Source organism: Chlorocebus sabaeus, chromosome 20, assembly GCF_047675955.1.
Source record: "Chlorocebus sabaeus isolate Y175 chromosome 20, mChlSab1.0.hap1, whole genome shotgun sequence".
NCBI lineage: Eukaryota > Metazoa > Chordata > Mammalia > Primates > Cercopithecidae > Chlorocebus > Chlorocebus sabaeus.
Window position 1 is genome coordinate 52,761,646 of NC_132923.1, and position 27,312 is coordinate 52,788,957.

General features: G+C 35.9%; 1 protein-coding gene and 1 pseudogene across 3 annotated transcripts in view; both read right to left on the reverse strand.

The window, feature by feature from the left end:
• The window catches only part of PRKACB (protein kinase cAMP-activated catalytic subunit beta), a 167,825-nt gene that overhangs the window by 140,171 nt on the left and 342 nt on the right, over positions 1 to 27,312 (reverse strand). The window lies entirely within an intron of this gene.
• Positions 13,637 to 27,312, reverse strand: LOC119625383 (thioredoxin, mitochondrial pseudogene; annotated as a pseudogene).

Below are 27,312 nucleotides of genomic sequence, written 5' to 3' on the forward strand. Positions count from 1 at the left end.
CTGGGATTACGGGCACACACAAGATTTTTATAAGCCTTTCAGTCTAAGAAGGTCTGCGAGACATCACTTTAAATTATCTGAGGTAATAGCAAAGGGTCTTTCAGTATTTTTTTGTTTTTTGATTACAGCAGCTTTATTCATAATTGCCAAAACTTAAAAGCAATCAAGATGTCTTTCATTAGGTGAACGGATAAAATAAGGTATACATCAGGGAAATGAAATATTATCTATCATTAAAAGAAATGAGTTATCAAGCCATTAAAAGACATAAGAGAATCTTAAATGCACATTATTAAGTGAATAAAACCAATCTAAAAAGGTTATATACATTATGGTTCCAACTATGTAACATTCTGGAAAAGGCGAAACTATGGAAACAGTAAAAAGATAAGTGGTTACCAGGGACTGGGGTATAGAGAATGAATAGCTCAAGTGCAGAGGATATTTAAAATGTACTCTGTAAAATACAACAATGAGGAATACATGTCATTATACATTTGTTCAGACCCATAAAATGTACAACATTGAGAGTGAACCCTAAGGTAAATTATAGACTTTGGGTAATTATGAAGTGTCAATTTGGGCTCATCGATTGTAACAAATGTACCTTCTGGTGACAGATGTTGATAATGGGGAGGCTATGCTTCTGTAGAGGTCAGAGATACATGGGAAATCTCGATTCTGCTGTGAAGAAAAAACTGCTCTAAAAATAGTCTCTAAAAAAAAGGAAGGCCAGAATCTCTAATTAAACCACTTGTTATGAGTTGAAAAGTTTAAATACTTTATGATATCGTACAATCAATAAGTATTTAGTAAATAAAAAGCCATAATTAAATCTTGTCAGTGTTTTAAACCTCACTTACAACTTTAACTTTTTGATATAATATTTTCTTCATTAGATTAATTTCTGAATTACATTGTTACTGATAAATTAGTATCACTTTTTCTTTTTCTCTTTTTCTTTTTTTTTTTTTTGGGGGGGGGTCTTTCAGTATTTTTTAAACGGTAGTTATTTTATTTAAGAGAATTTTTGACCGGGCGCAGTGGCTTAAACCTGTAATCCCAGCACTTTGGGAGGCCGAGACGGGCGGATCACGGAGGTCAGGAGATCGAGACCATCCTGGCTAATATGGTGAAACCCCGTCTCTACTAAAAAATTTAAAAAAAAAATAAAAAAAACTAGCCGGGCGAGATGGCGGGAGCCTGTAGTCCCAGCTACTCGGGAGGCTGAGGCAGGAGAACGGCGTAAACCCGGGAGGCGGAGCTTGCAGTGAGCTGAGATCCAGCCACTGCACTCCAGCCTGGGCGACAGAGCGAGACTCTGTCTAAAAAGAAAAAAAAAAAGAGAATTCTTAAGTCATGAGATATTAATAAATAATTACCATAAAAATATAACTGCAGGCAGCTTTGAGGTCCTCCTTCTTGAACATAGAAATCTAGAGAGTTCTCCAAATCTTTATTAAATAGTAATTATCTCATTTATTATGTAAATCACTGCTGCCTGTATTTAGATAGATTAAATTCCTGTTACAATTTGGCACTAGGAAAGTGGCTTTATACTGTACCCTCTCCATGTAAAAAGTGCTAAATTTTATGCTCAAATACAGTAACTAGCTTCAACATAGGTTTGTTGGTTCAATCATCTTCTTGCCTTTGATTTCGAGGCTCTTGTATTTATAATTTTGCTTTAAAGGTTATATGTGCCTTCTATTGAAAAACACCTGAAATCTTTTTTGGCTGTGGTAATGGGAGGTGAGGAGGTGACAAGAATGAGTAATATAAGTTACAAAGAAAGTAGAAAGTTCCATTTCTGGTTTGGGAAAATGAAACACCAACCCCGAGTTTTCCTTAAACCCGAACCTGTCGGGGTTTAAGGAAAAAATATGCCTACAGGACATTTTTATGTGTCAACTTGGCTAGGGTATAGTCGTAAGTTATTCAACACTGATCTAGGTGTTGCTGTGAAGGTATTCTGTAGATGTGACTGAAGTCCACAGTCAGTTTACTTCAAGTAAAGAAGATTATCATAGATAATTTGGGTGGGTCTGATTCAATCAGTTGAAAGCCCTTAAGAGCAGAACTGAAGTTTCCCAGAAGAAGAAACTCAGCCTGTAAAGTACAGCTTCAGCCTGTCATTGAGAGGTCCAGCTTGCCCTTTGTTGCAGATTGCTCTATAGATTTTAGACTTACTTAGCTAGCCACCACAATCAATAAGTCAGTTTCTTGCAATATATCTCTTCAGATATATCCTACTGGTTCTGTTTTTCTGGTGTAACTCTGACTGGCACACAGCCTTACAGAGTAATGAGTTTCTTATCATTGAAAAGATTATAATAAGGAGAAAACTAAATGAAGTAAACACTTTACGAATTTTTAGAAGGGCAGTCAATATGGCATGGGAGTTAATAACACTCTAGAGTCAGACTGTTTGGGTTCAAGTCCTAGCTTGCCTACTTTTTAACTGGGTGGCTTTGGACAAGTTACTTAATGTATGCCCCAATTACCTCTTGTATAAAATAAGAACAATCATGGTTCCCACTTCAAAGAGTTGTAAAGATCAAATTAGTTGTTACAGGGGTTGATAACAGTGCCTGACACATAGAAAAAGCTATGTAATACTCTAAAAACTTGATAGGTAGGTAGAAAGATCTTCTAAGGTCCTTCAGATATGATGAGTTTTAAGTGCATAATTTTTAAAAGAAAATTTTCATCACTGTGTTAGGGAAATGGTATAATATGGTGCTTATGAGCAGAGGGCCTGGAATCAGACTGATGGAGTCTGCATCATTCAAAATTCTGCCATTAAATGTGTGAGCTCATCTTCTCTAAGCCTCAGTATTCTTACTACATAGGGTTATTCTGATATATAAGTCACTTTTTGTAATTATTACAGTTTTGGTGAATAACTTTCCAAAATGTCCCCATTCACTTTTATATCTTTTTATTCTTGATGATCCTGAGGATATGAATATAAATATATTTGATATGGCTTGGCTGTGTCCCCACTCAAATCTTGTCTTGAATTGTACTCCCATAATCCCCACATGTTGAGGGAGGGACCCATGGGAAGTGACTGGATCATGGGAGAGGTTTCCCCCATGCTGTTCTCGTAACAGTGACTGAGTTCTCACAAGATCCGACAGTTTTGTAAGTGTTTGACGGTTCTTCTTTCATGTGCTCACAATCTCTCCTACCACCTTGTGAAGAAGATGCCTGCTTTCCCTTCCACTACGAATGTAAGTTTCCTGAGGCCTCTCTGGCCATGTGGAACTGTGAGTCAATTAAACCTCTTTCCTTATTATTTACCCAGTCTCGTATCTTTATAGCAGTGTGAAAATGGACAAATACAAAGTTCTCTACAATCTAATATAAAATTACTCACAGTGGATGAATTTGTTGTTTCTAGTTGTCCACAGACTGACAATTCAAATAACTTGTTAAAATGAGCCTAATCTATGTAGACCATGCTTAAGAATTTCCGTTAAAAACAATACCTTCTATTTATTGAGCATCTTCTGGGTACCAAGAGTAACACATTATATAGGATTTCCAAACCTCACAACTAGAAACTATTTCTATTTTGCAAAAGAGAAAAATCTGAAAGTAACTGCGTGAATTATGATACAAATCCTCTGTGATGTCTATTATTGCTTCTTTGAGAATATTTTTTACTTTCTGGATGTCAATGTGATCCATATACCAGGTTAATAATATTAAGTGCCCAAGTAAGTAGCCTCTGATCCCCTAAGTAGCTAGCTCCTAAATTCTCAAAGGATATTCATTTAATTAAAAAAGCGGGGAATGGGGAACAATTCAATTACTTCTTCAATTAGATACATTTATACTTGCTGTTAATAAAAACTATATTTCCACAGAAATAAGGATACATTCTCATTTAACTATTCAAGCATGAATATTTTAAATTCAAAAATTCCAGAAAATATATAAACTAACATACTACTATGTCTTTGACTATACAACATTAATTAAAAACTCATGCCATTAAAATGCACTGAATATATTATCCTTTTACCTGAAAATTACATTAAGTTAAAAATTAAATTTTTAAAAAGAACTTTGCTAAAATATTTTGTAGAATTTTTAAACAGGTATTGTACCTATATTTCTTACTATACATAACACTACAAATAAAATTGGACTATTTGTAGTTAATTTAAGATATATATATTCATTGAATATGTATATCCTCTAACCTTTCTAATATAATATCTAAATTCATTTTTATCTCAATAGATACAGAAAAGGCCTTTGACAAAATTCAACAGCCCTTCATGCTAAAAACTCTCAATAAATTCGGTATTGATGGAACATATTTCAAAATCGTAAGAGCTATTTATGACAAACCCACAGCCAATATCATACTGAATGGGCAAAAACTGGAAGCATTCCCTTTGAAAACTGGCACAAGACAGGGATGCCCTCTCTCACCACTCCTATTCAACATAGTGTTGGAAGTTCTGGCTAGGGCAATCGGGCAAGAGAAAGACATAAAGGGTATTCAGTTAGGAAAAGAAGAAGTCAAATTGTCCCTGTTTGCAGATGACATGATTGTATATTTAGAAAACCCCATCATCTCAGCCCAAAATCTCCTTAAGCTGATAAGCAACTTCAGCAAAGTCTCAGGATACAAAATTAATGTGCAAAAATCACAAGCATTCTTATACACCAGTGACAGACAGACAGACAGCCAAATCATGAATGAACTTCCATTCACAATTGCTTCAAAGAGAATAAAATACCTAGGAATCCAACTTACAAGGGATGTAAAGGACCTCTTCAAGGAGAACTACAAACCACTGCTCAGTGAAATAAAAGAGGACACAAACAAATGGAAGAACACACCATGCTCATGGATAGGAAGAATCAATATTGTGAAAATGGCCATACTGCCCAAGGTAATTTATAGATTCAATGCCATCCCCATCAAGCTATCAATGACTTTCTTCACAGAATTGGAAAAAACTGTTTTAAAGTTCATATGGAACCGAAAAAGAGTCCACATTGCCAAGACAATCCTAAGTCAAAAGAACAAAGTTGGAGGGATCACACTACCTGACTTCAAACTATACTACAAAGCTACAGTAACCAAAACAGCATGGTACTGGTACCAAAACAGACATATAGACCAATGGAAAAGAACAGAGTCCTCAGAAATAATACCACACATCTACAGTCATCTGATCTTTGACAAACCTGACAAAAACAAGAAATGGGGAAAGGATTCCTGTTTAATAAATGGTGCTGGGAAAATTGGCTAGCCATAAGTAGAAAGCTGAAACTGGATCCCTTCCTTAATCCTTATACGAAAATTAATTCAAGATGGATTAGAGACTTAAATGTTAGACCTAATACCATAAAAACTCTAGAAGAAAATCTAGGTAATACCATTCAGGACATAGGCATAAAGCAATGGCAACAAAAGCCAAAATTGACAAATGGGATCTAATTAAACTAAAGAGCTTCTGCACAGCAAAAGAAACTACCATCAGAGTGAACAAGCAACCTACAGAATGGGAGAAAACTTTTGCAATCTAATCATCTGACAAAGGGCTAATATTCAGAACCTACAAAGAACTCAAACAAATTTACAAGAGAAAAACACACAACCCCATCAAAAAGTGGGCAAAGGACATGAACAGACATTTCTCAAAAGAAGACATTCATACAGCCAACAGACACATGAAAAAATGCTCATCATCACTGGCCATCAGAGAAATGCAAATCAAAACCACAATGAGATACCATCTCACACCAGTTAGAATGGCAATCATTAAAAAGCCAGGAAACAACAGGTGCTGGAGAGGATGTGGAGAAATAGGAACACTTTTACACTGTTGGTGGGACTGTAAACTAGTTCAACCATTGTGGAAAACAGTATGGCGATTCCTCAAGGATCTAGAACTAGAAATACCATTTGACCCAGCCATCCCATTACTGGGTATATACCCAAAGGATTATAAATCATGCTGCTATAAAGACACATGCACACGTATGTTTATTGCAACACTATTCACAATAGCAAAGACTTGGAATCAACCCAAATGTCCATCAGTGACAGAGTGGATGTAGAAAATGTGGCACATATACACCATGGAATACTATGCAGCCATAAAAAAGGATGAGTTTGTGTCCTTTGTAGGGACATGGATGCAGCTGGAAACCATCATTCTCAGCAAACTATTGCAAGAACAGAAAACTAAACATCACATGTTCTCACTCATAGGTGGGAACTGAATAATGAGATCACTTGGACTCGGGAAGGGGAACATCACACAACGGGGCCTATTATGGGGATGGGGGAGGGGGGAGGGATGGCATTGGGAGTTATACCTGATGTAAATGACGAGTTGATGGGTGCTGACAAGTTGATGGGTGCAGCACACCAACATGGCACAAGTATACATATGTAACAAACCTGCACATTGTGCACATGTACCCTAGAACTTAAAGTATAATAAAAAAAAAAATGTGTACATTCCCACCCTACCCTATCTTAGCCATTGACTCCAAAGATCATACCCTTAGCCCATTTCATTCTACTCTTTCTCTCTAACCATGTTCTATCTTTTTAGCTCACTCCCTTTTAAGATCTCAACTTCAACAATCTTTAAACCTTACCAGGATCTCTAATCCTTTTCAGGATCCTTGATACCCCAATATTATCTTTTTTCCTCCTTAAAAAGCACAAATTCCAAAGCCAAGCATAAATAATCACTTCCTGCATACATTTTCAGCCACTTGCCCCTCTCTCATTTTGTCTATACTTGCTTGGCAAAACCATAACCCTGGTGAAATCTCTATACCTACACTGTGCCTGCACTTCTGCAGCTGGGTAAGGCTGGAGAAAAACAAACTACTCTAACGTTTTATGATTTGAAGTTCAGAACCAGAAACCTCAAGAGTATATTTACTGGTGTCTGGCAATCATATTGTACTTCCCTAGTCCATCCAATCTCCCACTCTTCTAGATGACTTTTATACCTTTTCCTCTTTACCAAACCTCCAACACTTTTCCCATAATTCTCCCTCACAACTGATAATATTGCTTTCTACTGCTCTGAGACATGCAAGCAGACCTAAATGTGACAAAGATAGTAAGTCTTTTAGAAGAACAAAATAAACTATTTTCATTAACTTGGAGTAGGCAAAGATTTGTTAAAAGGGAAACAAAATGGGCTAAGCAAAAAGTTAGTACTCTCAGTATATTGAGATTAAAAGCTGTGTTCAAGGTATATAATTAAGAGAATAAAATACAACCCATAGACTTGGAGAAAATATTTTTATTTATATTCACAAGCTATATGAATGTATAACGTTTCTGCAAAATAATAACTCCTATTTTATATTCCCAGTAGAAAAATAGGCAAAAGATTTAATTTAATGTAATAGGCATTACATCTAAAAAAGGATATCTGAATAACCCAATAAGCACATAAAAAGGTGTTCAACATGATTAATCATCAGGGAAACAAAAATAAAAAGCATAATTATATCCTGATAGACACCCACTATGGTGGTTAATTTTACGTGTCAACTTGACTAGACTAAGAGATGCCCAGATAGCTGGTAAACATTATTTCTGGGTGTGTTTGTGAGGATGTTTCCATAAGAGATCAGCATTTGAATCGGTGGGCTGAATAAAGAAGACCAACCTTACTAATGTGGATGGCATTATCTAATGTGCTAAGGGCTTGAATAGAACAAAAAGGTGGAGAAAGGGCAAATTCGCTCTTTTTTTTCTTTTCTTTTCTTTTAAGACTGGAATATCTACCTTCTCCTGCTATTGGACATCAGTGCTCCTAGTTCTTGGGTCTTCAGACTCAGCCCAGGACTTACACCATTTCCTCTTCCCTTTCCTCAGGTCTTTGGACTTAGACTAAGTTACAGCACCAGGTTTCCTGGTTCCCGAACTTGATCATATGACTTATCAGCCTCCATAATCATGAGTCAATTTCCATAATAAGTATATATGTATGTAAGAGGAGATTTATTATAGAAATAATCTTCCCCTCCCCCCCCACACACACCTCCTATTGGTTCTGTTTCTCTGGAGAACCCTTAATAATATACAAACCAAAACGGCTAAAACAAAACAATACCTGTCAATACCAAGGATTGTGAAGATGTGGGGCAATGGAAACTCTCCTACTCTGCTGCTGTGAGTGCAAATTGGTACAACCTCTTTGGAAAACAATTTGATAGTATCTACTAAAACAGATACATATGCTTTATGACAGTATTCCATTTATAGGTATATACCTAACAGAAATGAGTATAGATGTGTATGAAAAGGCACAAAAATGGTCAACAATGTTCACAGAAGTTCTGTTCATAATAGTCCCAAACTGGAAAACAACCCAAGTACCATCAAATGTAGAAAGACAAAATACATTGTGTATTCATACCATGGAACACTATACATTAACAAAAAGTAAAGAACCTTACATTCAGCAACAGGACTACATTTTACAAACAATGTTGTAATTAAAATCCCAGATACAAAACAGTATAATTGTTATTCTACTTATGTAAAGCTGAAAAACAGGCGAAACTAATCTATGGTGACAGAAATGAAAATAGTGGTTATGTTTGAGGGAAGGATGCTTATTGACTGTGGAGGGACAAAGGAAGCTTCTAGAATGCTGTTAATTTGCATATATTGATCTAGTCACGATTATATGAGGAATTCATTTGTAAAACCTCTTCAATCCATAAGCTTAAAAATGTGCACACTTTATACTATGATTCATTACACAGATTTACAAAAGGAGAAAAATACTATCAAGGGATTTCTGCTTCAACAAAGTGACATATATAAAAAAGCTCTTGCTAAAAATAACATAAATACTGGCAGGAATGGGGTTAAGAGTTGTTTGAAAGTATTAGCAAAGGAGGTAGCAGGTTTTGAGGAACACCAAGGTCCTGAAAATGATTAAAGAGAGATCTATACTGCTTTTGCCCTCAGGGCATTTTCCCAGTTGGTAGAAAGGACATGCAGAAAGCTAAGGCTCAGATATTCAACATTACACTTGGCTGACAAGGGGGAAAAAATGGAATTCAGAGACTTTAGGGGCCAAGAAACCAGAAATAAAAATCCCAACATTCTGTACTACTTTTTCTTCTTGAAGCATTCAGATGTTTAAGATACCTAAGGCATGACACTAAAGAACAGATACCGAGAAACACCTTTTTAGGAGATTAGAAAACTAAGCAAATATTTCAGTAATCTCACAATGAGGAAACAAAAATTGAAGTTCAGGGCTAGCATGAAGTAGGGTCTTGATAAACACTGCCAGGCTTTCAGTCAAAACCACTGAAAGGCTCCATCGATAGGAGTAAGGATAAATAGGAAATAGACCAAGCCTCACAAAGACCGAGAACAGTCAATAAGTCATCTCAATTGTTGACTGGATCAACACAATCTGACCCAACTCTAACCATCAGCCAAAATAAGTCCTCTCTTAAGAAATATAACATGATACAAAATTCCTTGAATTCTCCACATTGCCAACATTTAATTAAAGATTCCCAGACATGCCAAAAGATAAGACCAAATAACCAAAAATAAGAGAACAAACATACTATAGAAAAACACATTGGTAATAAAAACCGTAAATTCAGACATGAACTTTAATATATGTATGATTAATTTGTACAAGAATATAAATGAGTAGACAATTTTATAAGTAGAAACTGAAAAATCAACTGAAAAGTCTAGAGATTAAAAATATAATAATTGAAATTATATATCAGAAATTTTACATATACATGTAATTGGTATCCCAGAACAAGAGGAAAGAAAAGATGTGATAGAGGCAATATATTAAGATATGCTTATTGAAAACGGTCTTAAATAAATGAAACATTTTGAGCCATGATTCTAAAAAGTTGCAAACACAAAGTAGGGAAAACAAAATCACCTAGGCATATTGTGAAACTGCTGAAAACCAAAGGCAAAAGGAAAATCTCAAAGCAACCAAAGAAAAAAAAAGATATACTACCTTTGAAAAGCAACACTGAGACTAACAGCTGATTTCTCAACAAAACAATGGAAAACAAAACATGATGAAACATCTTCAAAGTGTTCAAAGAAAGTAATTCTCAACTTAAAACTCTACACTTATAAAACATATCCTTAAAAAAAGGTAAAAAATACACAAATCCAGATAAATAAAAACTGACATAATTCATCACTAGGACACCTTTACATAAGACTTACTTAATGGCATAAGTAACTTAGACCAGAGAATGCATGAAGGAATAAGTGCAAAAAAAAAAAAAAAAAAAAAAAAAGGTTGGGATAAATATAAATATTGAGGGCCCGGAACAATAATAACAATGCATGATGGAGTGTTAAAAACAGTCATGTGTCACTTAATGCTAGGGATACATTCTGAGAAATGTGTCATTAGGCAATCTCGTCATTGTACGAACATCAAAGAGTGTACTTACACAAACCTAGATGGTATAGCTTACTACATATCTAAGCTATATGGATAGCCTATTGCTCCTAGGCTACAACCCTATACAGCATGTTACTGTACTGAATTCTGTAGGCAGTTGTAAGACAATGGTATTTGTGTATCTAAACATATAAAAAGTACATTAAAATAAAGTAGTATAATTTTTAGAACCATGATTTTTAGTATGTTTTTGACTGAATGTTGTTATGTACCACATGACTGTAATTAGTAAAAATAATACTGAATCACATCAGAAGTAAAATAAGTCCTCTCTAAAGAAATATAACATGAAACAGAATACCTTGAATTCAGTGTGAATTAAACTTGTCTTTGTGTGTGTGTGTGTGTGTGTGTGTGTGTGTGTGTGTAAGAGAGAGAGAGAGAGAGTACATGTAGGCAACAAAAGCAGAATAGACAGTCTCTTCAAAAGTCATTGGAACATTTACAAATGACTACTGTATATGGCTATATGGTGACCCATAAAGCAAGTATCAGCAAACTTCAAAGAACTGAAATCATTCCAAACATGTTCTCTGAACACGTGAAACTAAGCCCAAAACCCCCAAATATTTGAAAACTAATCAGTGTAACCATTAGTCAAAGAAAAAACAATGGAATAATGATAAAAGAAAACATTCTGAGACATTTTAGCAAACCAAATTCACTATTACATTAAAAAAGGATATGAGTTGGATAATATATTGCAACCAGACTGGGTTTATTCCAAGTATGCAATATTAATTTAACATTCAAAACTCATAGATGCAGAAATAACATCTCATAAAATTAAATACCCATTCTCAAAGGAAAAATAATTAGCAAACCAGCAATAGAAGAAACCGTCCTTAAACTTAAGATAACAGGTTATCTTAAAATTGTTCTGCCTGGTTCCAAAATATTAAAAGCTTTTCAGTGACACCAGGAATATGACAAGGGTGGCTGTTATCATGATTTCTATGTACTATTGTATTGAAAGTCCTAATCAGTGCAATAAGGCAAGAAAAAAAGTATAAGGACTAAAAGGAAAGAGTTTACACTGTCAAAATTAAGCAAAAACGTGATTTGTGTATATATAAAATCTAAATGTATCTATAAATAACTTACAGTTAATAAAATTAGCAAGATCATTAGATAGGTCAGCATAGAATTTCTAACCCTATGCTTATATACTCATAATGAAAAATTAGAAGATACAACTTTGACACTGATACCCTTTATAGTAACATTAAAAAGCATGTAAAACTAAGAATAAATGTAATTTTTAAATTACATTTAAAATTTAAACAGCATATTACAAAACACTACTGAAAGAAGATACAGAATATTACAAAGATGCTAAAAGAAGTTAAAGTAGATCTAAATAAATGGAGAAATACTTTTCATGGACTTAAAAATTCAATATCATAAAGATGAAAATTCTTCTCAAACTACTATATATTCAATGCAATCGCAATTAAGATTCCTAAAAGATTCATGTATATAATTATGTATGTGAAAACTGACAAGCTGATTTAAAATTTTTAAAGGAAAATAAAAAAGAAAGAATATTCAAAATTATTGTGAAGGATGAAGTTTTAGCATTTATACTACTGATTATGATAACTTCTATTATAAAGTTATATGAATTCATGCAGTTTTGTACTGACACTAAAATAGACAAAACCAATGGAACAGAAAAGAAGTAAATCAAATGTATTCAGCCTTTGATAACAAAGATGTCATTACAGTGCTTTGGGGAAGGGACGATTTCTTTTTCCTTTTAAATGGTGATGTGTCAAATAAATACTGATATTAAAAAATGACTCCTACCTCACCACACACACACACAAGCGCACACATAGAGAGAGAGAGAGACAGAGACAGGGAGAAACAGAGAGAGAGATGCATACACTTGATTCAAGATAGACTGTATTTCTAAATATGAAAGGTAAAAGAAAGCTTCTAAACCTAACATAGGAAAATATCTATGACCCTAGGGTAGTGAGAACTTCTTAAAGACCAAAGAAGGCCAAACAAAACACAAATCATACAGGAAATGACTTGTAAATTATTTGTAAGTTTGAAAATTATTAAACAGTATGAAGGAGACATTGTTAAGAAAGTGAAAAGGCAAGCTATGAAACAGAAGAAGATATTTGAAGTACATATGTCTGGTGGGGAAAAACCTGTACCCATGTTAAATAACTCTACAAATCAATTTTTTTGAAAACGACAACAGAATGCCGCAAAAAAGGGACGGGGAAATACCTGAAAAAAATGTTTTATAAAAAGAGGATATCCAAATGACCAATACCAACATGAAAAAGTAATCAACACTATCAGTCATAAGGGATGTACAAATTATTACCAGGAAATGTTTACCAGAATAGGTATAATTAGAAATATGAAAAACATCAAGTTTGGGAAGGATGTGGAGTGACTAAAACCCTAAGCACTGCTGGTTAGAAACAGGTTCAACCAATCTGAAAATTTATTTGGTGGTATTTACCAGAACCACATGATCTGTGACCCAGAAATCCAGCAATTAATTCAACAGCATTCTCTCTCACGCACACACAAAGACACACATGCATGTATATATGCATGCATGTATATGAGTGTATCCATAACACATATTCATCAAATACATATTCACCAAAACATACATATATTTACCAAAAGTCATGTACAAGTGTGTTCAAAGCATTATTCATAAGAGCTCCAAACTGGAAACAACCCAAATTTACATCAACCGTAGAAAAAATATGTTTTGCTATACTTATACAATGATATATATTGTGAAAATTAATAAATCACTGCTATGACAAAAACACGGATAAGTGTCACAAATACGTAAGTGAAAGAAGGCAGTCACAAAGGAAAACATGATGTAGTATTCCACATTTTAAATCTAGTAATGATTGGGTACAGGGAGGAGGGAAGCTTCTGGGGTTTCAATAATATTCTATTTCTTGGTATGGGTGAAAATTCACATGAGTGTTCACTTTATCAAATTCATTGGCCTATAAATTAGGATTTGAATACTTTTGAAATGTATGGTATACTTCAATTAAATTTTTTCTTGAAAATAGTACTACTGTAACATAGTTTCTCAATTCTACTACACAGAATATTATAAAGTAAATTACAACAAAAAACAATCATAACCAAAACCAAAAAAGTTTCCTTCTGCCAACACTACCTCCACTATGGCTCTCACTGTTATTGTCACAGAAATCACTGGGAAAAAACATTTGAAGATTTTTGGGTCACTGATGCCTTTGAGTACAATAAAGATTAAAGATAAGAAGTCACTAACATGTTTATTTCTCATGCTAAACTTGTGTGAGTAACAGAACAAGAAGGTTATGGTGGCTTATACCTGTAATCCCAGAACTTTGGAAGGCTGAGGTGGGTGGATTGCTTGAACCCAGGAGTTCAAGACCAGCCCGGGCAACATGGCAAAAACCTGTCTCTACCAAAAATACGAAAATTAGCCAGGCAGGGCGGCACACACCTGTAGTCCCAGCTACTCAGGAGGCTAAGTTGGGAGGATCGCCTGAGTCCAGGAGACAGAAGTTGCAGGGAGTCATGATCGCACCACTGCACTCCAGCCTGGGCAACAGAGCGAGACCCTGTCTCAAAACAACAACAACAAAAAAAACAAAAAACAAGAAAGTTAAATCTAATTATAAAGAACCAAGAAATTGTTGGGTCAAAGATTCTAAAGGTATTTAAAGAATAGGTTCTTATATATTAAACCGGGTTGTGCATGTAACCCAGTTTGACATTTTTCATGTTGTTACATACTTCATATAACTTCATGTTAATACTTAAATATTAATATGCAGACCACAACATTCAAACATGTTGTATTCTAAAAGCTGAACTACATTAAAATTCTCTGTATCTTGACTGTAAGTAACTATAATATAGTAAGAACAGAAAAAGAACATTTTCTCCTTTTTCTTTCGTCTCGTCTCAGGTTTTACCCAAGACATATTAAAATTACCTGCCTGGGCACCAAAGTCAACTGATTTGACCACACATACTGTAAATCACAGGCCAGTTCACTTTAGTAGGTGAGCGATGAGAAAGGGAAAGAGAAAGCAGGTTCAAAGAGAAAACTGAAAGTGAAAGGAAAAGGGGTACACATTTTTTAAATAAATGAGAAGACATATTATTATACATGTAAAAGATAAGAATACAAAGACTCCTGGGAAAGCAGGAGGGATTGGGATCCAAAGTAATAGTGGAGGGATTGGTCTTGCAGAGAAAGATGTACAATGTGATATCTACAACATGTACCAACATTTTTCTAACTCCTTCCATCAAAGGGCGGAATCTAATTCAACTTCCCTTGATACAGACTCATTAAAGTGACTCACTTAATGAACAGAATACAGCTGAAGTGACACTGCTTGACTTTGGAGGCTAGGTCATAAAAGGTGATACAGCTTATACCTGGCTCTCTCCCTCCTTCTTGGAAATTAGCCACATGATATGAAGGCCCAAGCCACATGTAGAGGTCATGTGTAGGTGCTCCAGCTGACAGTCCTAAGTAAGGTACAAATTACCTGTACAGCCAGCATCAACAGGGAAATATGTAAATGAGCAAGGCTTTATGTGTTTCTAGTCCCCAGCTTTTGAGCTAAGATAGTTGACGTCATATAGAGCGCATAGCTGAGCTCTGCCCAAATTACTTACTTTCAGAAGTAAAATAAATGTTGTCACTCTTTAAGTTGCTAAATTTAGGAGTCCTGTGTGATGTAACAATAGATAAATATAACAGACAACTCCTCTATTATAATAGAATAAGACGGTCAAGTTAAAATACAGTAGGTGTGAATATTTAATAGGAAGAAGTTAAAGGGGTTCCTGTCTGATAGCTTTTCTTTTCCTGGAAAAATATGATGTAATATCATGACTTAGAAACAGACAATGGAGAAGTCAGAGGTATAAAGAGAGAAATGAAATAGAACTTGTGAAGAATGAGAGACAGAGTTGATCAGAGAAATGTGATAAAACTGTCAAGTCATGTTGACAGCCCATTTGAGGTTGATGATAGTAAATTTCTAGTGTTCTTCTGTGTGGCTTTCTCTAGCAGTGCTTGGCTCTTGGCTGAAAGCACTGAGAAAGCACATAGCTGAGTTTATCATGAGTTACTATTTTGTTAGAGAGATTTGATAAAGAGGCAGATGTGCAAAGGAATTTTGGGACCAAGTAATCTAAAATGGTTAAGAAGAAAAAATGGAAATGAGAGGACTGATGGATAAATGGATGAGAAGTTCTGATGAAGAATGATCATAATGGGAATATTTAAAAAGCAAGTAAAAAGGAAAGGAAATTGTGATCAAAGAATCACACACCTACATTGGTGATTCTTGAGCAGTTAATGAATATGACATGGTCCTTGGCGAGACTAGACATCTGAAATGAACAAAAAGGGAATAGGAGATAACATGGTCAAAGAACAGAGGTGCAGTGATGTTAAATGAGTCATTAACATAGAATTCAAAACCATCCAGAATGAATGCAGAGCTGAGAGTGTAGAGGGACATGGTGAGCCAGATGCCAAAGTATTTGATGAATAAGAAGTAAGCAAGAGACTGGTAAATGACAGCAACAAGGATGAGAAACACATTGGCACAGCTGAATGATATATGCCTTGAATAACAAATTTTTCAAAAGGTTGGGAGCATAATACTCTAGTATTTCCTAGTCCAGTGTCTTCTTCCTACCTGCCTGAGACCAATCTCCCCATACCAACTGTGATATAATTTTGATATATAAATGTCAAAGAAGCTACTATATAATAAAAAAAGGCGGGGAAAGAGGTACCCTCTTATCACATTAATCAACTATTATCCCCAAACAGTCAATACATTACTGACACAGTTCCTGCCAATGAAGGAAAGGGAGGAGGATGTACGCTTCTACAAGAGGTTTGAATTTTTGATCCACTTAATTATCCATGATTTTAGCTCCCACCATGACATGAGCCAAGAACTGTACCACATTCCAGAGATTAAAAAACTAAACAACATAGACACTGCTTTGCCAGATCACACTGTAGTGGGGATAGGAGTTGAAAAAGCAATGTAGTACAAGTGCTACAATTACAGATGTAAATATCTCCAAAATGGACTCAAAGCAAGTTCCCATTTCAGTTAGTTTCAGTCTATTTCCCAAGATGATCTCAGAAATTCTATACCACTCCTATATAAATTCCTATGCTGCATTTTCACACTAGTATTAATCTCAGGTACCTATGTATCACTGTATGCCTTACTATAAATATCTGTATCTGCCTACCAGTTTAAGGACAGGAACCAAGTCTTATCTTTATTTGCATCTACAGACTAGTATAATGCCTGGTTTGAAGTAGGTGCTCAGTAAGTACTGATTAAGAATGAATGAAAGACAAACAAGGGAATGTTTTGCCTGTCATTCTATGAATTGAACTATGGCTTATTCATGACCTTCAGACTACAGCCTAAAGTGAGGCTCATATTCTTCCACAGTTTAACCTGTCATGGCTCCTACTCAGAGGGAGTTGAGCTAAGATTGAAAGAGCTAAGTTACCAGTACAGCTAGCCCCTGTAAAAGAAGTAATTAATATCTATACCAACATGCTCTCTGAAGTTTTTGGCTCACATACAACAATGGCCTGCTGATGCTATATGGTCATCTACTTAAGAAGAATACAGTATAGAAATGAAATATTCATTTTACTAAACAGGACTCTAAACTAATAAGATCACAAGTACAGTCTCTCTAATTTTCTAAGGACAAGTCCAGATTGAGAAAACAGGCTTGTCACAGACCTAATGGTTTGGATTGCACAGCTGTCTTACAACAAAACAAGTTTAAGATGTCCCTGAAAAATTAACCTATAAATAGAAGACAACAGTGAATATAACATTAAACTGTGGTCAGAGAGCCTGAGACTTTATACCTTGTTACACCAGGCCAGATAAAAAAATATGGCATCTACATTGGATTTTCTAAGGCAGAACTAATTTCAATTATGCTAGTGTATCAATTTAACTGGTGCATTTCTCTCTTATAAGAATATCAAATTTGATTCGGAAAATTTTCTACATAGATACATAGCATTACTGAATCTAATTCACATTACAAAAAAACACGTCCTATAATCCACTTTCTACAACATTCTCATAATTGTGCTTTTACTTGTCTAAATCTTTTACTAGACTATGAGCTACATGAAGACAACTCTTTACTCCCTATTTCACTAGTTAGGGAATAAAAATAAACTAAATGAATACATTAATTATAGCAGATTAAAATAAAGAAATCCACTAAAAGCATTTTAAGTTATACCACCATATCAGGGGAAACAATTTATCTGCATAATAGTAGTAAACCTTAGTATTAGCAAGAAAGAGACTTATGTTATAAATACTGATGATTCTTTTGGAAAGTGCTGGGGGCTGGAGAGATTATAAAACCTATAAAGAGTAAACAAACAAGCCTCGGTGGTACACACCTGCCGTCCCAGCTACGCAGGAGGACTGCCTGAGCCCAGGAGTTTGAGTCCAGCCTGGGCAACACAGTAAAACTCTGTTTCAAAATAAATAAATAAAAATTTAAAAATGTTTTAAAGAGTAAAAAAGCATTAAAATTTTCTTGCTTTTGAAATTGCTAAAAATACTACCTAAATTTGTAAACACATATGTTTCACCTTTAAACATAAATGACTAATCAGTTAAATACATTTATTGTCTAAGCCCAGTTTATATCAAGGTTTTACGACAATTCATTTTACTTGTTCTACAACTAGCTTTTATAAGTTTGGAAGAATAGTCCATGGGTTCTAGGGTTTCAAGTTTAGGTGAGCAATCCCAGATTTTCTGTCTATGCTACTTGAGTTTACATACTTTAATCATGTAACCTTAATTTTTCTAGATTAAATGAAATATATATATATATAGTTTATTCACACACAATAGACTTTCCATGCTCTTACTCCTGTTAGCTGCCCCTGATCTAAAGTTTCTCTGGTTCTGCTATACACAGAACACCACATCTACACATAGTACGCTAATGATTTCACATAAGAGTAAAATGTTTCATGTTTTATTTCCCAGACTCTGCCCTGATGGTGAACATTTTGATGGTTCCTTTACTTGTAGTAGGACATGAAAATATCTTCAAAGATAGTACAGTGATTCATAAATTTGTCTTTTTAGGTGCAGACCCTTGCTTTATTGGTCTGATTTGTTCACAGTTAAGCCCCCTGCTCAGAGGACAAACAGGCCAGCTAAGGAGCGAAGGAGGTGCCTCGAGCCTTCCAGAATCAAGGCTCTACAGGGTTCCCCAGTCCATCACTCATTTTCTGGCCCCCTGCCTGGGAGGCTAGCTGGGAGGGGGTTCCCTGGGGAATGGGTATGGGCGACTACACAGGATTTCAGTGTCGGACCCAGGGTCTGCTCTTTGCAGTAGGAGGTGGAAGGGATGACTAAGTTCTTTATTACAGACCTACAAAAAATGAGAGAATTATGTATTATTCTCACTAGTTTGGGCTTCTTTTTTCTTTTTCTTTTTACAAAACAGCAGCAGGAAAGAGAAATGCAGGTGGCAGATGAGCCAGGCATGAGGCTTCAGATCGGAAGGGACCAGAGATGAGGACCAAGGTGTGGCTGCCTGAACAGGAGTGCTGTGGGCTGGCCTGGGCTCTCTCTATTCATCCTGAGAGAACTGCCATAGGCCCTAGAGGGAGGGGACGAAAGGCATGTGGGAGGGAAGAAGGCAGTCCCTGGATCAGCAGCAGCACCATCCTCTGATGCTGTCTGCCACCATCCTGGGCAGTCTGCCAGCTCGGAAGCACTCACTGCTGGAGCCTGGGCTCTAAGCATGGACCCCAGAGGCCAGACAGGAGAGAGGTGGCAGGAAGAGTTCTATTGGTGTTACACGGGGGCAAGGGAACCAGGACTCATCCTTGCTTGTCAGCCCATCAGCTTCTTCAGGCAGGCCTCCAGCCGATCCTCATCTTTGATGCCCACAAACTTGTCCAGTACATCCCCATTCTTCATGGCCAGCACAGTGGGCACCGCCAACACCTCATACTCAGTGGTGAGGTCTGTGTGGTCATCAATATCCACCTTGGCCATAAGTACTTTCCTATGCTGCTTGGTCACCATCTTCTCTAACCTTGGCCCCAGTATCTTGCAGCGTCCACACCACTGTGTGTGGAAAACCACATGGGCGTCTCACTGTTGACCAACTGGTCTGGAACGTCACGTCCATCCTGGATGTTAACGGTCATCGAGGAGATCCTGGTGGTGTATATTATCTGATCTGAGTTGGGTGTTACAGCCAGGCCACCAGGACTGTATTGTGGGGTCTGCAGGACTCCGTAAGTGAGAGGTGGCCACCGATCCTGAGAGGACTTCCTGGAGATGACTGAGACCAGGAACCTCCTCAGGAAAAGTCACTGAGACATTTTCCTGCAGTGCGAGCAGAGGGATGCACAGCCCAGCCCTCCCTGCCTGTCAAGGGCACTCCTGTCCATTACTATCATTCCTTAAATGTAAATCAAAAGTTTTCGCAAATACATTACCATATATTTATTTGCTCAATTGAGGATCATTTGCCACTTCTCTGCCTACACATTTTGTGAGCACTTTTTATGATTTATTGCCTAATCTTGTTGCTTCCTAAGTGTATATTTTTTCCTTTAAATAAATATAATAGAAGCATTGGATTATAAAGCTGGAAGAAGAGATCACAGTGTCATTAGGCCATCCCTCTCAATTTTATACCATAACTTGGAGATATTAAAACATGTGTCCAAAGTGAGATATTAGAATGTATTAGGGAAAAAAATTAGATTTTTCTTACTCTCAAGTTTATGATTTTACTATTCAATTACATCTGAACTTTTAAAAATCTATGTTAAAGGACTCTAGGGGAATAAAACCGACATTTACTTAGTACATAATAGATGTTGATGCTATATTTTACATGTTCTTTCCACTACCCTGTATAACTACAAAACTGAATAGCTTAGAGGATGCACACTTAAATTATAAAAGTAATATTTTATGATTTTAAATTACTTTGTTTCTTTAAAAGTTACACTGTTCTCATCAGTACTTTGGCTTCCCTCTTTTTAAAACAAAAAGGTTAAACTTTTAGTATATAAAATTCTTAATTTATGTAAGTTATGCCAGATGTTATAGTTTCTATAGTTTCTAAACAGTTGTCTTTGAAAAGAGTAAAATGAGGATAAAATGTGGAAAAGGTCCCTTGACCATCCAAGGTCATTTTCCCCCATGGCTGGGAGATAAAAGACAATTCACACATAGAATAACCAATCAGCTATCATTTATCAGAAATGACATGGGTATCCCAAATTCAGTATGTCCCAATCCCAACCCCCAATGTACTCCTGCCCTCTGTATTCATTTCCTGACTCTATTACCGGCGTTACAACCCATCTACCATGACACTGAAGCTAAAAATGTAACGTTTCATCCCCAATTCTCCTTTTCCTCATTTCCCACATGCAATCAGTAAAATACATTCTGCTCAATTTTTCAGATTTCTCCCATTTCAGATCCTTTTCTCCATCCCTACCTTTACCACCTTGGTTCAGACCCTCAATAGCCCTCACCCAAATTATCATAGGAGTCTTATAACTGATTTTGCCTCTATTCCACTTGCTCCATAATGATTTATCTTCACATCACCACCAAAGTTAACCTCTTTTAAACCCAAATTGTATCATGTTTCTCTCTTATTTCCAAGTGCACAACGGCTCCCTGTTGTCTGAAAGATAAAATTCAAACTCTCTCCATTATGTGGTCCTCTGTCCATTTCTTCAGTTTCATCCATCATTATACAATGTCCCCTTTTCCTGTCACCAACCCCACATTCCATCATTTAATCATAATGGGCAACTTACTTCCTTCTCCTGAATACGTTACACGGCTTTACTTCTCTGCATCTTCACTTATCAATGCTCTGTCTACTCAGAACACCCTTCCTCCTATAATCCATGTGATGAACATTTATCATTTTCAATGCTCAACTCAGGGCTCAACTCCTCTTTGAAGTCCTTTTTGAACCTCTTCCTCCCCATCCCAGTGGAAATGACCTTTCTTTCCCTTGGTTCCCCAGCTGAACTTTAATGAAAGGATTTGTGACAGGTTTCACGTGTTTGTTGACATGTCTATCTTTCCCCCTTTGGAATATGGGTACCCTAAGCAGGTACTGCGGCCTATTCAATCTTCATTCCCATAGTCTTGTGTAGAGTCTGTCACATTTTAGGAGCTTGATTATGTGTACTGAATAAAGGAATGAATGAAGCAATGAACAAAGAACTATATAGGACATTCTTGAAGGAATACATTTAAAAGTAAGATTAAATACTCAAAATAATGAGATACTGACATAAGTACATTTACCTTTTATAAATTTCACACTTTTCTATTTAACACAATGTTTTTCACTAAAAATTTAGGATTTATTAATCTGAGGAAATTTGATCACCCATGTATACAAACATTTATCACCAAGATATATAACTTTATAAGTTGTACTAATTTTTAAAAATTAATTTAATGGAATGTCAAAATGAATTATGGTCAACTACTAATTATCTGACAGGATCTTAATAGCTATCCTGGCTTACCTAGCACCTTCTCACGTGCTGCTTCTGTCACTCAGCCATGGCTTACTTTTCTAAGCTGGCTTTCATGCCTCTAATTATCCTGCTGCTGGCAATGAAAAAGCAACAATCTGTCTACAGTCTAAGTGAAGGACACTGAGGAGGAGAATAGGAAAAATGGTTCCTGAACATGAGATAATTTGATACAGTAGACAATCCGCACAAACAGAATCACAAAATCATGGAACTGGATGAGATCATATGTATTTATCATCAAAACTGCATAACTGATTGTTTTGACTTTTTTCATCTTACAACCAAGAAAGATTTCCCAGGTACCTCTGCATTCTACTGAATTGGAACAAATATCTGCTACTGATTTTCCTTTGATAATTGAAAGGTGCAAAGACCTAAGTAAGATATAAGAAATCACTACATTGCTCATCAACATTTAAATCTACAAAAATTTTTCAATAAAAGAATATTCACTGAGATTGAGTATCAAAAATCACAAAATTTTAATTCTAATACAGCCCCAAAAAGAATTTAACTTTGTAGTTAATAAATTACATACAAATTATTGAACTATAATAATTTGTTCACTAAGTTTATAAATACTTATTCTGAGGAAATGCTGAGGAAATAAGTTAATTCTTAAATGAGAAAAAATAAATTCAGCATTCCATTAATCTACACACACTTGTAAGAATCCACAAATAACCAAGATGACAGAAAGATGGGTTGGCATTTTTATTAAATGCAAAAACAGCTATGTTCTAAACCTGTGCTGTCCAATTTACCAAACACTAATTAGCCACATGTAAGTTAAAGATTCAGTTTCTCAGTGGTACTATTCACATTTCCAGTGCTCAATAGACATGTGGCTAGTAGCTACTATGGTGGACAGCATAGGTGGAAATCACTTCCATTATCACAGAATGTTTGACTGGACAGTGCTACTCTGAAATGAGAATTTGCCAATACTTTTAAAATGATAATACAAGTTCAAATAATAATTTTTTGATTGACTATTCGGCAAGAAGGGAAAAGTATACATTTACAAATGGGAAAAAAATAAATATAAGTACTGCAGTAATGAAGCCTTTAAGTAAATAAAATTAGTTTTATGTGGTTTAATTTGAAATTCTACTATATTGAATCTGAAAAGATGATGATAAAACTGAATCCAGAGAATGGTACAAAAAAAAAATAATCTTTTTCACTTAAGATTTTAATATACCAAATAAAAGTCATGTTTGAAAAGTGAAACGTGCTATAATTGTCTAAGCTATTCTGCGTGTCTTAGCATTGGCTATTCTACTGGATAGAGAGGCTGTTCAGCAAAGTGGTTAGAATTTCAGGTTCTGGGCTTACAGTTGCCTCAACTTAAATGTTGCTTCTTGACTTACTAGCTATGCAACCTTAAGCAAGTCACTTAGGCTCTTGGAGCCTTTGTTTCCTCATCCATAAATGAAGGAATAACTCAAGTACTTTACAGTTAAAAAGATTAAGTAAAAGTTTATACATGGAAAGCATTAGATAACCCGGCACATATTAGTCCTCAAAAAATTTTTGTTGAAACTAGTCTACTGGTGGCTTTCTATGATTAATTCCTATTGACTTTCAAATTCATAGGACAGAGAGATACTCTGGAAAACATTCAAAGATCATATGTGAACACTAGGTCACATGGTAACTTAACGACTTGCAGTCATGAAAGAATCTACATTCAAATCTCTACCAACACTTTTCACCCATGGGCCTCAACATTTTTGCAATGAATGTATAACACAAAGCCTAATAGGCAACCTGGAGGTATAGTATTTTTTTTAAATGAAATAAATAAAAACCCCTCCCAGGTTAAAAGAAGTAGCGTGCTTTTTTGGTGTGTTGGTGACTGGGGCTGGTGTAAAAGGTAAAAGACTGGATAAGTAAAACAAACTTAACTGACAAGAGTTTAAAACTTCTCTGAGAATTTTATCATATTTCTAAAATTTATGTTTCTCTGTATTAGCTGATGTTTAAATAACTACATCCAAATTTTAAAAGGGATATATCTTCAAGAGTAATTTTAAAAACACACACTATCATATACTATTATGTATATAATAGCACCAGTTATTCTTTCATTAAGTTTTGAGATACAGCAATACAATTTCCTAATTCACTACAGCAGAACAACAGGTACCTAAGTTAATGTTATCTCCAAAACCTGTGTAGGTGAAGATGGAATCTCACTTAGCCTTTAGGTCTTACCCCAGAAAATGTTAATTCTAATAGAGGGACCAGTTTCAGTAGAGTATAATACAGGCACCAGATAGTCAAAGTTAACCAAGACCCTTCTAAATTATCTTTATGCCTAACTTCATTCTTCTGGAATATTTTTAGAACTAAGCTCTGGAATCACCTGCCTTTCTGAAGCTTGGTGCTAACTGAACCTGAAATCTTAACTGACTTGATATTTTTAATCAACTTTTCAAATCAAACATTTTCATACAGCAATTTTCAGAGTTCTAATTCCACTTTCCATAATGTTAGCACTTGTATTTTTGCCTTTCAGGTAACTCTTATATATATGAGTTACCCATTAGACAGTAACATGTTTTAGCTTTTACTTATAGTCTCTAATTGAAACTAAAACATTTGGTGAATATTTTGAAAATAAATGTATTAATTGATTATTTAGTGATGCTGAATGGAGTGCAGGCATCAGACTCTATTCCTTACTCGGTTATTACTAACAGTATGATCTCAACTCCAGCTTCTTCAGAGATCAGGATCTTTGAAAAGGAATGATTGTACAGGCTGATCTGTAACATCATATATTTCTAAAAGTTTTGAAAAACAAATTTTCAAGAATAATTCTTTAAAAAAATACACAGAACAGTTAGGTATGTAATGATAAGAGTTCTTTCATTAAGTTTAAAATACAATTTCTTTGTTTACTACAGAACAGCAACATATACCTGATAACATTGCTCCAAATGAAATTACAAACATTAATCAACACATGACATTTCAAATAATTTTCCCTATGAGACATAACATGCTATTTTTTTTTTTGGTCACTTCACAACAGCTTTTTAAACTATTATAATGACCTTGTTTCCATAAACAAAGTTACACAAAAAGTTGACTAATATACTTAAGTACTAGACTGTCATTAACACTTAAAACATAGGAAAGAATTTATTCATGGAAATAATTTAAATATGATCAGATAAACATTTGAAGTTTCCATTCTGTTTTCAGTAAATGTTCTGAGGTTATTTCACAGCTATGAGTTGCAAATTAATACTGTCTAAGGGAGAATTGTTTTGGTAACTTAATAAAAAATACACAGGTCACAGGAGAGTCTACTATCATTATCCAAAATGTAAACATTATACAGGTCAGCACTTGCTAATGAAAACTACTAATAGGATCATTCTCCAAACACTCTTTTGTAACACAATTAGCACGTTTTAAGTTAATACAGTTTTAAATTAACACGAAAAATGACAACATATAAGGTACAAATAATTCTTTACGCTTTTTGCATTTTTTATACTTCCTGTACAGTTAGTTACTATATTTCCGCAATTTTAAAAAGATAACAAAGGCCGGGCATGTTGGCTCACGCCTGTAATCTCAGCACTTTGGGAGGCCGAGGTGGGTGGATTACCTGAGGTCAGGAGTTCGAGACCAGCCTGGCCAACATGGTGAAACTCCGTCTCTACTAAAAATACAAAAATTAGCCGGGTGTGGTGGTGGACGCCTGTAATCCCAGCTACTCGGGAGGCTGAGGCAGGAGAATCGCTTGAACCCAGGAAGCGGAGGTTGCAGTGAGCCAAGATTGCACTATTGCACTCCAGCCTGGGCAACAAGAACGAAACTCCATCTCAAAAATAAATAAATAAAATAAAATAACATACATTCTACCTCTACAATGGTTTCTTTAGATTTCTGTATGACATACTGTGTGTTCTTAAATAGTTTATATAATAGCTCATCAAACTTTTCTGGAGCTCCCGAAAATTGATACCAAAACCTTACTGATGAAACATAAACCATATAATCTGATCTATTTATGTTAAACCAAATGAATGACTAAATCCTTCTAAATGAATTCTACTTTACTAATACAGAAAAAAAAAGCTATTTCCTTCATGCTAAATTATAAAATTAGCCTAATTCTTATGTTACAACCATGAAAACATTACAAGTAATATTTACACAAACTAAAATTAACAGGCCCACTTTAAGTGCTAACATGTCATTCACTACTGGTGATGTAACAAATATCATCTGTTATTCGGCCATTCTGAATTATAAAAATATATAAACTTTACAAAGGCAAACCAAGTTTTATTTCACGACCATTCTGACTGACACATATATACACACATATATATACATGTGTATACATGCATACACAAACACACAGACACACACACACACACCTCACAGCCATACAGAAATTCCATTTTCATGATTTTTTACTTTTTGATGTAAAGTGTGGAGTACCCGCACCTTCAGCTCTCAGAAGAAATTAACCGTGTTCTGGAAGCACTTCCACTCCGAATGACCTTTAAGTTTTACAGGCATTGTAGCAGATCCTAGAATGTCTAGAGAAAAGGCAAACCTGCCTGGCTTTTTTCTCTAATGGATAAAGTTGCTGTTTGGTCTCATTATGTTTTCCATTCCTAATCTGAAGAGATGAAGGATCTCTAAGGCAGGGTTGTTCACTCAGGATTAGCCTCACTTGCGTAGAGCCAGACTAGCAGCCCCCGCCGTGTGATAAGGTTGGGTTGGACCCAAGTGATGGAGGGAGAAGAGCCAACCTTACCCACAGCACCACTACCTGTAGCTCCCAAAGAGTCGGCGAGAGGGGAAAGCAGGGGTGGGCTGGCACTGGGGACTTCTTTCCTCGGACCATATTTGGGGAAGTGTTCCAGAATGTGTGCAAGTCCTCCTCGCTAGAGTGAAAAAGGGAATCCCAGGGAACGCTCTTCCCAGGATCCCCACATCCGGCCCTTCGCACTCAGCCCTCAACGCGGAGCTGGGGGGTCGGAATGGAGGAGGAAGGAAGCTGGTCCCCCGGCCCCCCAGAACGACTCCCGGCGGCCGCTGCTAGGCCTGGCCCGTGCCCGCGGCCTCAGGAGCTGCGACCCGGAGGGGCCTCGGTGCCCCGCGCCGGCCCGCCCAGCGGATACCCAGACCCGGCCTTCA